General features: G+C 33.5%; 1 protein-coding gene across 3 annotated transcripts in view; it reads right to left on the reverse strand.

Moving 5' to 3' along the window:
* Positions 1-13,463, reverse strand: part of LOC110376897 (uncharacterized protein) — a 70,345-nt gene that overhangs the window by 52,509 nt on the left and 4,373 nt on the right. The window contains exon 2 of one of the 3 annotated variants that reach the window (XM_049846118.2): positions 3,223-3,258. The exons of the other annotated variants lie outside the window; for them this stretch is intronic. The gene's annotated coding sequence lies outside the window, so the exon portion shown is untranslated. The remainder of the gene's footprint in view (positions 1-3,222; positions 3,259-13,463) is intronic. 3 annotated transcript variants of the gene reach the window in all.

The following is a 13,463-nucleotide window of genomic DNA, read 5'->3' on the forward strand; positions in this document are numbered from 1 at the left end:
TTAACAGTCGGGATACCGTCACCTACATTGTAAAAGGAAACCTCTGCTTCCTCAGCATTTCCTTTTCCGTCGAGTTCCACTTTCATTACAACTAATCGTGCACTTAATTAGCAAACAACTACCAAATTCATTCAACCGTGATGCGAACAATTTTGTTAATTTCTCATTTTCGCGAAACGAATGCCTACAGCTGTCCTGGATGGTACACAATGGGATATCTGTTGCATAGCAATTTATTTGCTTGACTAGCTCCACAATCATAAATGGAACATCACAACAAACCCATTATGGACAGCGTGTCACCTACCTGTTCGCAATAGATAGAAAAGATGTATGAATTTTCCTGCAGTTCTCACGACAGGGATTCTTAAGGAAGATTTGGAGATACCAACACTGGCTGCAGTCGGTGTTGGCCACTGGCCACTAGTTTAGTTCAAAGTTCAGATATCTCTTAACATAACACTGATTCTCCTAGGTAATTCTTCATCTCATATTGTAGAGGAAGTTGAAAAGCCTTCACTTGTTATATCCCCGACGACATTACAAGGTGGTTCCGTTCCTTTCCACTGTTTGATAGACATTTGTATGTGCAATTAAATCAATTTGTAGTTCGAACACAAAGATCCATTGTGTACTGAATTTGTTCAGAAGCCTTGGTTGAAGTTAAACCTTATTTTTTTGCTATAAACTTGTTATAATAATCTTAAATTTCTTCTTCAATAAACTTTTAGAGATAAATTTAAGAAGAGTACATAGGTACCTCCTTTTTTGAATTGGGTCAAGAATTCGTAATATATTTATATTAAAATCCGTATCATTTTATTTCTAACTCAGTTCTACCGCCTTTAATACGATCAATGGTATTCAAACCAAATGTGACTAGCTTCGAGAGCGATCCTATTAATATTTCCAGGAAGCATAGAAAAATGCAATCATTGTTTAAGATGAAATGTCAAAATATAAATAAAGTACCTAGAATCATCAGTTATTTTTTGTTTACTTGTCCCAAATTGATTGAAATTTAGATTATGCATTTGTGTAACCAATATTGCATACCTATTACAATTTGTAAGCATCAATTTCCTATCATTCTATTGTCCGTCATTGAATATTAGGTTTTGATTTATCAATACAGTTGGCAATGTTCTTTGAAACAGTCGATACTACTCTGTCGACAGAAGAATTGCAAAATCTACAATCCTAGATAGTCTAGATAGTAATGCAAAAACCAGTCTAGAATTTGATCGTTTTAGCAACTGTTTATGTAATTAAATGCCTCACAATACAAGCTGGTGAACTCATTAATTCAACATAATAGACAGTCTCTTGCAGTAATTGCATTTAAGAAATTATAAGTTTGTAAACATAATAACAATAACTAATTTCGATCTAGCAAATAAGTAAATAAAGTAAACAACTGGTTGTAAAGTGCAGTTCTAAGGATATACCTCATTTTACAGTTGCAAAAATTGCATATTAAATTAAGTCGATTAAATGTTCAATGGAGTCATAAAAAATGAATACATATTGAGTTTTCGTAATGTCATTAAAACAGACAGTCTGAGATGACTAATCTAGCAATCGACTCTTATTAGAGGCAGAATTTTGACATTAGCCCCATACAAGTAATGTAAAATTCCTATCTCTGGTATAAGCAAAAAAGCGATAGAATATAGGAACAGCCGTAAGGAATCTTTGAACCAAGCAATCTTTCTCCAAAAGTTTTGGTATTGCTCATCTTTTCAAACACGAGGTTATGATTCAGAGCTTACTTATTAAAACTTAACGGTACTCTTCAAAACGGTAGAAACTGATACCAATACATCACGTAATGCATTAACAGATTGAATTTAGCGACAGTGAGACTTGTCACACCGGTTGACAACTCATCTAAGAGACTTGAGTAATAAATTTCCCTCAATTCAGCTCTTTCTAAAATTATGGCGTCTTCGAGACTAATGGTAGTTTTGATTGCACCTTTAATTGTCTCGTGTAAGATTTGCGTATTAGCAAAAAGCATATTAACAACAAACTAAACGCACTTGGTTATTGTTAATAATTCATTTCTAATATCGTCAAAAGCAAATTTTAGATGCTGCATATGAATCCAGATGTCCAGGATATAATCTACCTACATTAAGGACCTCTGTCAGAATCCCACCTTGTAAAGGACAAAGATTTCATTACCGGGTTTTCCGTCTGATTTCTGATTACTGCTTCATAACATTCTTCCTCAATAAAAGCTCCAATTAAACTTACTAGATACAGGAACAACTTCAAGCATAAAACAAGAACATAATCCCACTCATTGACTAGGCAATAACCATTGCTAATCAAAGTCATTTCCTTATCATCTCCATCAAAGACCTTCAAATATTCTGACCTTAATCAGTAGACGTACAGTAAACTGCACATTAGTGGTAACTGTCATACACCTTAACTCAATAGTAATAAGTACGATGTTCCTATAAAACTATTACCACTGACCTGCAGTTGACTGTACATATGAATCTAATTACGGTTGCGTACAATAGTGTGATAGATCGCAGGCATGGCACGGCCCGGCACGGCGCGGGCGCACGCATCTGGCGATAGCAATGTTGACGCAGGTCAGGGAGATTGTGACAAATCATTCCAAATTCGAAAATATGGTTCTGTTTTTGAAAGTTTTTGGTGATGATGAAGTGAAGAGCTTATAGCATCTTATGGTAGCTGGCCTTTTGGTTTTAGAAATAACGATACAAGATGTAAATGATGATAAAAAAATGTTTGCACAAGTATAAAATGTTGAAGAGTTTATTTTAAGATACTTGGGAACCGGTTGTTTATCGTGTTTTGAGGTGGAGACCAATTGAATTAGCATGTTCAAGATTACATATTTTTTGTCATCGGAGTGCAAAACAGTCGTATAATTTCGTCAAGAGCCATCAGTAGCAAATAACTCAAAGGTGGTAGGTAATACATACTTAATGTGAAGCATAAAAAGTCTAGGACAAAAAATAGCTTAGGCGTCGTCACTCACACGTAAGTGATTTCAAAATGCTCGTACATATTCAAAACCCCGGATATCCGTGGTCAACACGCCTCAATTTCCCACATTCTGAACGTTACATAATTTAAAATCAGTAGTATAACGACAGACTTGAACGAAACACTAAAATTAAGAGCCTTGAGAACGATAAGCAAGAAACGTAGAAATTAGTAAAAATTGTTATATCTTACAGTGTTAGGTACAGCTGAGGAAGACTCTTGTTATACCTGCAATAGAAAAGCATATTTATTAGCAAACCTTCTTCTGATATTGATATCCTGGTAATGAAAAGTCGTACCTTTTAACGTTAACTAAAAATCTTCAGTATGTAGACAATAACACATGAAATTAGTCTGCAAATTATAATCCTGAAAATCTAAGCTAATGATGGAAAACTTTGAACATAAAATTTTGTAGTAGTAGCAAAAGGTATAGATACAAGTCGCAGAACGAAAATTAATGATAAAGTCTAATTCTAATAAGCTTCAAAAACAGGATCTAATAAACTTGTTGGAGATATAAACATATAAGCAAGATGAGAATAACAGTTAATTCTCAGTTGCAACACTAGATAATAAGGCACCTAATTTCGCATCCTTGTCGGGCCGTGTGACAATGGTTTTCCCAGAGCGCTGTTGCATCTACGATAAACGCAAGCAGACTGCATTTACGTCTCAAGGTCCTTATAGGGTATCTTGTTTCTTGATGATCTGCATCTATTCACTATTCTGCTTTTAGAATAAGTGGCTTGTATCAGTTCGTCTTTGTATTCGTTTTTAGATTTAGGCTTTTTGAAAGTTACATCTTTAATACTAACGTGGATGTCGACTTTAAGGTAGTCAGATCTATCTCTTATGGTCATGATCATCGCTCTCATTAATACAGAGTGATTCAAAACCTAAATTCCATATACCCTTTATTTATTAATATGGATTATCCTTGTATTCGATGATAATAAAATTTCACGCCATGCCCGATTTTTTCTGAACAAAAGACTTTTAATAACTTTCACTATTACCAACTTCAATACGTACGTCCCTTCCTGACCCAGTGTCCCCATACAATATACTAGCAAAACTAATTATAACACTCGTCCAAACATGGCGTTCTTACGACAAGTGTTACGAACACATTACGGATTCAAAACACGTGGCTACAATTAAATAACTACGTTCTATTGTTATTGTTCTGTTGCATCGTACTTAATTCGGCTTAGTAGCGGTTTCGCCCTAATTTTGCTCGCCCGAATCGGGCGAATGAACTATTTTCAATTTTGAATATTTTTTAGGGCCGTTTTCGCCCGAGACAAATTTAATAGCGGGCGAATCAGGTCAAGTAAAATTTAGTATTGGACTATTCGCCCAAATACTATTATATACCTCAGAAAAAATAAGTAGTACAGTCGAGCGCACCATGTTCAAATATTTTTAAGGAGGATTTACTTAGGCACATGTGTTACTCAAAAATAGTAAGTAACCTAGGTACTAGATAATATATTATGCATAATGACTTTTGTTCCTCAGATAGAAGTAAAGACACAGCAAATAAACGCACCCTCAGGAACACAAAAGATAGTAGTATAATGCTGTCCCTGTCACTCATTTGCAAATTGTGCAGCGTGTTTCCCATCATTTGGTTTAGTGTGTCTAAAATACTGACAGAATAATAACATATCTGCTTAAAGTGCGTGCATAAATGATGTGAAGTCAGACATATAACTTATTTTATATTTATTGTTTCTTCAAAAAAGCCTGGATACACTAAGAAGTAAGTGGTAAATATGTACTTAGTTATTTATACTTGTTATTCTAGGTGCTTTTTGTTTTAAACACATATAAATATTATGTAACACAATGATAAATTACTTGTAATATATTTTTGAAAGTTGAATAAGTTTTGCACTGTATTCAATTACCGCAATAAGTAATTAGCATAATCTGTGAATCACAGCTATGTTTTACGAAGCCAAAGCCCCGACCACAGATTACTACAGATACTTCACTCAGTAGAAAACTTCCAATACCTATTACGATAATTGCCTACTCCTTCGCGTCAGCAACCACTGTATGCTAAAATGCGCCTAAATGCTCAAGCGTACAGCAGTGATTGCTTCGCACCGCGTGATTCCACAGTAATCGCAGGGCTGCCTCTTCGGTAAAATTAAATTAACATAACTTTTTATCTATGTTATTGAGAACTGTGAATATGTTCTGACTTTTATGTGGCAGTTAAAAATTTTATCATTTATAAAATATTTAACCAACTTAAAAAAAAGGAGGTGATTAGACATAGGTACAGGCCAAACTGAGAAGTTTGACTTGTATGGTTTGTAGGTATGTATGTTTGTGCGCGATAATCTCGCGTTTGGCTAAACCGATATCGATGCGATTTTCAGAAAAGGATTTGTTACATTTAGGAGAACGTTTTAAAATAAGTATAATACTTCTTAGTTTGATGATGATCTTCGGAGATGTTCACTAGAAATGAAAAAAAAAGCCTTAAAAAAAGAGAACCGACTTCAAATAAGGCACAAAGCCGTAAGAAAAAATTTGTTTTTTTTTTTTTATGTTGGTGCTAACAGCTGGTAATTATGTTGGTGCTAACAGCTGGTAATTAGGAATCGAAAAAGCACCGACATCAAAAAATAAAATATTTCTTACGGTTTAGTGTTTTGAAGTCGGTTCTCTTTTTTTAAAGTTTGTTTTGTTTTATATACCTATTGGTGCTGACTGTAGAAGAAACCTAGATAAAACATAATTATATACATCAGTGTGTAGGTAAAATAAAAAAATCTTTAAAGTTACAGCACATAAGGCACCATACGGCATCGTAATGCGCGTACGAACGAACAGCACTATTAGAAGTCAGTTAAAAATTGAACGGCGTGCGCGCGCTTCGCTTGTGAAAACCGCAACTGAATTTGATCCGCCGGCGGACCGAGACCGCTCGGCTGGGCGGTAGGCACTTATAGCGCGCAAGTACATGGAGTGACGGAGGCCTGCCCCGACTCCCATCTACCCACAGCCAGTAGGCGCGCTCGCTCAGCAGGAGTAATTGCCGTTTCTATCAAACTATTCCGGGTTACTCTGCAGAGCGGCTCATCCCACTGTCTTTGGGAAGACGGGTTGCTGGGTAAATTTTCATTCGGGCAAGTAATTTTCCATGCATCCATAGCCTCGGCTAAATACGGCACCTCGAAATCAGCCAGTGTTGGAGTAAGAATATTCCTGGTTAATTTCTCAGTGCCGTGAACCGAGGATATGAATGCCGGTAAACTAATACTGGTAATTTTGCGGACGCCGAGGCCTCCCATCCGGATGGGCAATGTGGCTTGTTGCCAGGCATAATGGTCAGTTCTTGACGTCCGTGATTGTCTGAAGACATTACTTCTGTCTTTTTGATGCTGATTTTTAGACCAAATGTACAGCACTGCTTGTGAAGGCTCGTGACTAGCTGTTGTAGGACTTCAGGGGATTCAGCCACGAAACAGAGGTCATCTGCATACATAATGTCCTGTATATGTGCATAGGACACCTTTGTGGTCGCCTTGAGTCTAATACTAAAATAATTACCAATACTGTGATCATTATTGAAATCTGCTAAAAATACTTTTTATATTACCTACTCAAAAAAATATTTAACATAAATAAGTACAAAATCATATTTATTGTGCTTTGAAATTTGTAAAAATACTGTGATTGATTATTAGTAAGTACAAAGTTATAATGAGTAAAAGACTGTGAAGTATAATTATAAGAAATATGTAAGTGTTGCTATATTATTAATAGTTTTTATTTAAAATTGTGTTGTGTTAGTTAAAATATATCTGATTATTATGTATGATTTTTATTTAATTTACCCACCCGTTCTGGATCCCATTTAAACCAATTGACTGACATGATAGCTATATACATTCTATTTTGATCAATAGCTCGATTGTTAAGTATATAATATTAAACATACAGGAATAACCAGATTCACGAACAGAAAGAAAAGTTATTGTACGTAACAATTGTGTACGCAACTGTACTTTTTATAAAATTTCACATTTTATTTTTAAATATAGGCTTATTTATTGAGGTATAGTAGTATTTGGGCGAATAGTCCATTACTAAATTTTACTTGACCTGATTCGCCCGCTATTAAATTTGGCTCGGGCGGAAACGGCCCTAAAAAATATTCAAAATTGAAAATAGTTCATTCGCCCGATTCGGGCGAGCAAAATTAGGGCGAAACCGCTACTAAGCCCTTAATTCATTCATTGAATATTATTATTAGTTAGATTGTTTTGTAATTCGATTTTTGTGTATGTATTGTTTTATTGTATAGTTAGGTACCTACTTTGTTCTAATTTCTACTGCAGTTAGATTTCGTAAAAGTTTGTCATTGTTGTTTATAGCCGGAAATTGATTAAAACCTATGAAAACAGTTCCTAATTGTATATTCCAAACATCATTGTCATACTTTTAACAATTACAATTTCCTGAATGTGGATAAAACAGCTGCCGCGTTCGTCAATTGGTGCCAAGTATAACCTGACTTCGAAGAACTTCTACGCAAGTTCTTTAGCCAATTTCACTGAAATGTGCGTCAAAGACCCGATTAACAATCATCGTTAGTGATGTATGTATGTTTCCGTGTCAACATCTCACAAAAATTCATGGACGGAAGTCCAAGCTCACTGCAAGTCGATATCGAATCTCGGCCGCCACTAATCGATTCGTTACTAACTCTCTTGCGCAACTCTAGTTGCACAATCTATGATCGATTCAAAATTATTGAATTCGCATTATTTTTGTGATTAGCAAGTAAAATGCGCGTAAATTGATACTTTATTAGAATTTGCGCATATCCTACTTAATACCATGCATTCATAATGAATCAGTCTACTTACCTGCTTACTTATAAATTGAAGCATTTAATCGAAATATTAGCTAAACGTGTAATTATTTGATGCCAAATAGTAAGACATAATTTTACTATCTTTGCCCAAATAATACCAAACTTTTTCTCAACATTTTTAATCACAATATAAATAAGAGTGGCATGTAATTTTTTGCTCTAAGTAATGATTGGATCTCTAAATTCTTCTAAAGAGTTACAACTCCAAGTACTAACAAAGATTTATGAGTGTGCCATCTCAAAACCAACATGGGTACTGGCAATCCATTCGAAGAACAAAGTAATAAAGTACGAAGACAGAACATTTAAAACAACAAACAGGTTTCACTTCAAATAAAGGTACAAGTTTAAATTCCTTATTGTTGCGTAATGAAACGCCCTCAAAGATAACAAGTTGGTTAATCGAAAAAGACAAATAGCGAAATATATTAAAATAATCCTAAAAACGTAATAGTAGGTATCTAATTATATATTAATGAAATAGGAATGACGATATCTAACACAGGATTAGTATAAAGATAAAGAGCTTAAAGAATATCAGTGGGCTATGAAGGAATTATATTATCCATCAAGTAAATGTAAGTCATTGAGATATCTCTAGCAGAAAAATCAAAACAACTTAGAGATTAGGCATAACATACCATTAGACAATATAAAGAAGTAAAATTAATGCCAAAGCTAAGGATAAGCATTTTTTGTCAGTAGAAAGATATAAATAGATAAACCTGTACCATACAGGAAAATAATAACTTCTAATTATATTCAAACGGGGAAATACCCCATAGGCCAAAAGAAATTAATCAACATCTATTGCCGAAACAAAAACAATTGATATGAGGAAAGAAACTACATCTTGTAAGCTCCAGAGCCGCATGACGCAAGACCAGTCCAGCCTTACTGACACGGTGAACGGATATCATGTAAGATGCTGCAACCATCCCAATAGAATATCAATAGATTATCAATAGAATGTCAATATAATATCAATAGAACATCAGTAGCATATCAATAGAAAATCAATAGAATACCAATAACTTATTGCAAATGCATTTTTTAACAGTAAAAACATACAAGTAGATAACTCTGTAATATACAGAAAGAAAATAACTTCTAATTAAATCCCCGTACGTCCAAAGAAATTGCCAAAACAATTGATATGAGGAAACTCCATCTTGTAAGCTCCAGAGACGCATGACGCAAGACCAGCCCAGCCTTACTGACACGGTGAGCGGATATCATGTAAAGTGCCGCAACTACCATCATAATAGAATATCAATTGCGATTCTGTTTACTAATGCCAGTTAGTAAATGAAGAAAGAAGGTTCATTACACGCTTTTTATTAGCTTCACCTGTATGTTTGTAACCGACTTCTTTGGACGTGATTTTGACCCACTTTAAACGGCCAGATTTCGTTCAAATTTTGTAGATTTATTGAGGACCGATGACAATATACTAATTTGATAAAATTATTCCATTTTTAACCGACTTCCCAAAAAGGAGGAGGTTACACATACACATCGATTACTCCGAGGTTTATGGACCGATTTACGTTATTCTTTTTTTGTTCGACTCGGAATAGCTGCCAGTTAGTCCCATAGTCATCAGGTCAGGATCTGATGATGGAAACCCTGAAAAATCGAGGGCAACCTTCAAAAGTTGTAGGCATACATAGGGTAAAAACTTGACACTCATGTGTACGCCTAAAAGCACTATTCAACTGTGAAGATTTGGAGCTGACCTGATGATGGAGACCAGAGAGGGTCGAGGGAACTCGACATCTGAATATGTAAAGTACCTCGTGTTTGGGCTTAAATTATTTGTATTGACAAGACCTTTGCAACAGTGAAGGTTTGAAGCTGATCTGATGATGGAGACCAGAGAAAGTCGAGGGAACTCGACAACTGAATATGTAAACTACCTCGTGTTTGGGCTTATATTCTTTGTATTGATGAGAACTTCCCACTTGTATGGATAGTGACAACTATTTGTATCACTGAAAAGCTTTAAATAAATAACCTTTTTACAAAAAAATTTAACCGACTTCCCAAGACACTAAAAAGCAAAAAAAAAACTAATTTTAGGTGCATCGGCCTAGAAGTCGGTGGCAAAATTAACTTAGTAACATCCATTAGACACCGACTTCTAGGCTTTTCAATTTGCAAAATATGATTAATATAATAATAATAATATAATAATATATTTATTACCACAATAAAGATTTTTGTTAATTTATATAATTTTCATCTATAGTCGATAAGGTAAGAAAATTAATTAAAATTTTCTAGAATTTTTCTCTACAGTCGATAAGGCAGGACTCGATGTTAATTTTTATTTCCAATAATTATCTTTAGCCGTTTTCTCTAATATTGACAAATTTTTGTATACTAAAGAGAATTTTAATTCTACAAAACAAATAATAGTTTTAAAACAAACTAAAAAGTAAAAAATAAATAATAGTTTAAAAAACTAAAAAACACGCTTTTTATAGAAAAACGAACTAAAAAATAGAAAATAAATTTTAATGAATTTAAATTAAGAAAACAGTGTTAAAAATTTCAATGAATATAAATTAATAATAGGGCGAATACAAAAAAAAATATTAAAAAAAAAAGTGTGGGGTACTTTTTAAGATATTATCGAAATGAAAATCACTGTACTCATATCTGTCAATAAAATATTTATTACTATTGACACCATGCACCCCACGCTTTTTTTAAATATTTTTTTTTTTGTATTCGCCCTATTATTAATTGATATTCATTGAAATTTTTAACACTGTTTTCTTAATTTAAATTCATTAAAATTTATTTTCTATTTTTTAGTTCGTTTTTCTATAAAAAGCGTGTTTTTTAGTTTTTTAAACTATTATTTATTTTACACAATAAAAATATAATGACTGTTAATTACATTTTTATTGTTTCTGTTTTGCCTGGTAGGATTTGCCTGATTTTTGGTTAGATATCAGGCTGAATGAATGAAATTGATTTCAGTGTCAAATCTTGATCTCAAATTGATCTTGAGAAACGATCATAATGTTTTCCAGCTTTTTCTATAGACGCACTTAGTAGGGATGCATCAGGTATTTATCAACGATGAACGATGCGTACAGTTAGATTGCTGTCAGTTGATATACCTTAAAAATTAATTTGTGGTTCTCCTAAAGCAACAGGATTTTATACTGAAGTCTTTCATAACGCCTCTAGTTCTTGCGAAAACCGCTGTTAATTTTGTTAACGCTTAGAACGAAAATTCCAAACTTTTTATTGCGTTTCTATGAAGAAAATATCACAAAGCACATTCTATTAATTTCTTCCACCTGAAAAGTTAACTTTTTTACCGTCACGAGGTTTTATGTAGTAAATCTTCTGCCTTATCTACTGTATGATTGAAAACCCACAATGGGCCGGTGGCCAGGCGTCCGCAACAGTAGGCAAGGTATGATTACGAACAATTTTCTGTTACGTTTCATTTCACTCTGGTCTATAATCTATCAACACCAATGTTAAGAGATAAGAGTAACGTTATAGTTTTTGTTACTATTAACATTGTAAGTAATTGGAAAGTAACTGACTGATATATTTGATTGATGGTTTGAGAAATGGTAGGGTATGCTTTTGCGTGGTAGTTAATGAGATATGTTTAAATATACAAATAAAAAATATATATAGGTGCTAATCTACTTTTATCTATATAAATATTTTACGCCACAAAGCCTTGAAAAAATCACCAAATCCATTTCCTACTTATGTCCGAAATCTATCAAGTTTATTTACCGACTCTTCTCTATCCCTGTATCAAATAATAGAGAATGGTGTAGACCTTTGAAAAAACCCTTTAGATTTGGCTTTAGAATCTAAATTCATGACATCTATCCACCAGAATGAAATGTCTAAATACTTGGAAATGGCCCCACACTCAATATCTGAGGTACTAAGGAAATCGTAAACGTCGGGTTCTCGACCTGTTACACATACAAACACACATTATTACTGGCACGATGTGAAACGTGTTTGCTCCTAGTTTATCTTGGGTAATATCTTAGGTGAGTATTTATTTGAATGCGACCTGACTCGGAGTATAATATAGAAAAACAAATCACTTAGGTATTTCACTATCGTTCTCTCTCCAAATCATTTTTTTTTATACAAGAGATGCGATAAGATGTCCAAAAAATCATTTTAATCGTAATCAAAAATCCCTGCTCCTAATGTTGCTTAAAAAGACAGAAAAACCAACATATTTTGCAATTATAGGCACATTGCACAACATAAAAATGCTAATTTTACGTATGTATGACTAATCAACTCGAAAAAGGTCATTAATCGAGTCCTAAGCGAAAATCGACACGCGTTGGTACGACTTGATATTCGTTCACAAAACGTGTTTGGAATTTGAAATTCCATTAGGTATCTAAAAAGCCAGTTTATTCCTCTCTATTAAAATCTTCATTATATTTTATGATGCTGTTAATTCGTACCTTACATACTCAATGCAGATAATTATATAAATTCCTAGGATTTCAATATCTCTAAGTAGGTATATTTATGCTTAATATTTTAACTAAAAGCGTAATTATTTTGTAAAATATTAGATAGGTAGGTACTAACTTAAGTGTCGTCAAGCATTTTATTTAGTTTACACAAAGAGAAAGAAACATTTAGCTTCAAGTTTCAAGTGCCTTTTAGTTTGTTTTATTTAGGAAAACTGGTCACAAATATACTGCCAAAGACGCTAAGTTCCTCGTAAAGCTGTGTAAAAGTTATTTATCTAACACAATAACATGTTTTCCTTAAACTTTATAAATACAAGACTTACTTGGCAACATCACGATCTTAGCAATTCCTTTTCCTCATTTAACCAAAGAGATGCTATTATAAATGTAACCTACAAACTAAATAGAGCTGTGAAAGAAAATAAAATAAATTGCAAGTAACCGCTGCACTAATATGCAACACCACTATTTAATAATAGTCTCAAATTACAACGTTTTTGATTATACAAGTATTTTAAAAGAAACTTTGAAGCAAACGATCAATAGTTTCAGTCAATTCGTAATTTTGTGTAACTTTAGAAGCAGGAAATGTCAGAAAAAGGTTTTGCAATCTGCTGCAAATTACAGTATCGCTGATGAAAATTATGTTGTGTTAAAGATTTATTAACTTTTACCAGTTAGGGTTAAAAACTTGATATCTATTTTGCTCTTTGCTCTTTCCCCTATGACATCGGGGTTTATTTTTTAATCATTTGAAAAAATTAAAGGGTTAAAAACATACATAGTAAAATATTTTTCTAAACTATGGAATTAAAAGGTTGTTCATCTCTGCCTATCAAGCAACATCGCACGCGCAATTGTAGTACTCATTCATTTCCTAATCGTTTTTCTTTCAACTTTTTGTTAACAAAACATACTATATAAGCAACGTGCTTACATTAAATAAGATATTTGCCCATAGTTAACTGGTCTGACGTAATTGTATCAATTTGTACGCATGCGTAGCGCACATTGTATTGCAAACGCCTTTTTAGGGC

This window comes from Helicoverpa armigera, chromosome 17 (assembly GCF_030705265.1).
Source record: "Helicoverpa armigera isolate CAAS_96S chromosome 17, ASM3070526v1, whole genome shotgun sequence".
Lineage (NCBI taxonomy): Eukaryota > Metazoa > Arthropoda > Insecta > Lepidoptera > Noctuidae > Helicoverpa > Helicoverpa armigera.